The following is a 2579-nucleotide window of genomic DNA, read 5'->3' on the forward strand; positions in this document are numbered from 1 at the left end:
TGGGGGACTTTTGGGATAGCATTGGAAACGTAATTGAGGAAAATATGTAATAAAAATATTAAAAAAATAAATAAATAAAAAAAAGGTTAAAAAAAAAGGAAAAAAAAAGTGAACAAATTAAGTAAATACAATGAAATCATCTGAATACAACACATTAAAGTTTTATTCCTTTAATTTGTAGTGATGTATCATCAGTGGGTAATACTGTCCTTGTGTGACCTATCATTGAGTGCCATTGAATATTTATCTCATACCAGGAATAATATAGGTCACTCACTGGAAGTTGACTATTGATACAATAAATGAGTTTGTCAATTAGGAGATATGTGAAGCTACTGCTGGTACCTCATTGAATCCTGCTTAACAAAAAGCATTTTATAGTATTACAGTCTAAAATAATTATTTGATGATACTGTACATACTGAAAATTCATAACTATTTTATACAGATACTTGTATACTATATATAGTTAGTTTTATGAACAGCAATTATACATCTGGCATCATATTAATCATTTTTAAATGAGAATCCACACAGCTTAGAAAGGAATTATATTATGACTTTATGATATGTTGACAGTAGGAAATTTTAGTTCAAACATTAAAAGATATGGGAATGTTAATAAATCTTTCCCATAAGGCATATATGAATTTGAAAAACTGAAATTAATGAAATCCATTTTTTATTTTAATCAGAATTCTCTCACACTAGGAAGAAATCATAACGAATCTTGCATTCATTAAGCCCTCAACATATGTTAAGTCTGGCATGGCTGGGTAAGGGGACATGTGGCACAGTTCCTGTCACTGGATCATTACCAGGCAGTTTATCTCTGGGTTTGCTGATGGTTGCTGTTGTCCTGAAGCTGATCTGCTGTCTCTTCTATTTTACTTTCAATATTTCTTTATGGGGAATACATTTTTTCCCATTACTCACAGCTATTCACAGCATAATAAATGAAACATTTTTCAGAGATGAAGAATAGAGGTGGTCATGATGCTGTGGGAGATGGGGAACAGACCTGCTTGGACCTAAAAGCCATGAGAAAGGATCTAAACAACATATCCACATAGGGCATAAATGCCAACATGATCCTCTGTAGAAGTTGCTTATTTCAAGACTTGATCAAATGTATAATTATGAGGAGATACATGTATCCTCTGGTCAAAAGAGTGCTACATTAATTAGCCATGGTGATCTTGAAGACATAAAGAATAAAAAAGTTAAAGCAGTCTCAAGAAGAAAAGGCATGGATAGGAAAAGAAGGAATCTATAAAATACAAGCAAACGATAGATGGTTTATCTTACAGGAGGAAGGCTTGTATACAATGTAGATGTAGAAGAAATTAGTACTAGAAGGAAAGTGTGTGAGGCCGTGGAATTTCTACAATGAGGAGACAAAGATTAGAGAATTAAAGATGATGATATATAAGCATATAAAAAGTAAGTGCTGTGTTCTCCTAGTTACTTGAAGAACCTGAGATGATAATGCTTAGAGAGATTTCAGAGAGAGTTAGCTCCTTTACTTACATACATTTTAATACTTTGTAAGAAATTATTCTTGTTTTAGTAATCTGTTACCTTTCTGTTCTTACATGAAAACAGTTATTTGCTGTCTGCTGTACTAGGAAACCACACGAGTTGCACCCAGCTTCTCGTGAGGAACATACTGTGTAAATGGAGTAGAAACTATAGGAAAGATACCCAAAGACCACCCCAGCTTGGAGTCCATCTCATGCACAGACATCAGACCCAGACAGTATTGCTGATGCCAAGAAGCGCTGGCAGACAGGAGCCTGGCATGGCTGTCCTTTAAGAGGCTCTATGAGCTTGTGACTGAGACAGATGCACATACTTATAGACAACCATTGGACTGAGCCCAGGGACCCCTATAGAAGAGTTGGGGGAAGGACTGAACAAGCTGAAGGGGATTGCAACTCTATAGTAAGAGCAATTGTATCAACAAACTGGACCCCTCAGAACAAGCAGAGACCAAACCACCAACCAAAGGTTATACATGGGATGGTCAGTGGTCCTGAGCTACATATGTACCAGAGGACTGTCACGTCTGGCCTCAGTGGGAGGGGAGGCCCTTGGTCCTGCAGAGACTTGATGCCCCTTGAAGGGGAATGCTAGAGGGGTGATGTGGGAGTGGGTAGGTGGGTGGGGGCGCACCCTCTTAGAGGAAAAGGGAAGTGGGGATGGAAGTGGGCCTTGTGGAGGATGGACTGGAGGGGGAAACAACATTTGAAATGTAAATAAAATAATTAATAATGAGAAAATATGTAAGGAAATGTGCTTTGGCTTTGTGTTTAGTTTCTGTTTTAAGAAAGCAAGCGTTGCTTCCTTTTGTTCTAGAGCTTTTAGGTGTGTTGTCAAGCTGCTCGTGTGCTCTCTCTAGTTTCTTTTTGGAGGCATTCAGAGCTATGAGTTTTCCTAGTTCACCATCATTGGAAAGAGAGGCCCATTGGTCTTGCAAACTTTAAATGCCCCAGTACAGGGGAACCAGGGCCAAGAAGTGAGAGTGGGTGGGTAGGGGAGTGGGTGGGTAGTGGAGTGGGGGGGAGGGTATGGGGGAC

The sequence above is a fragment of the Mus caroli genome, chromosome 15 (assembly GCF_900094665.2).
Source record: "Mus caroli chromosome 15, CAROLI_EIJ_v1.1, whole genome shotgun sequence".
NCBI lineage: Eukaryota > Metazoa > Chordata > Mammalia > Rodentia > Muridae > Mus > Mus caroli.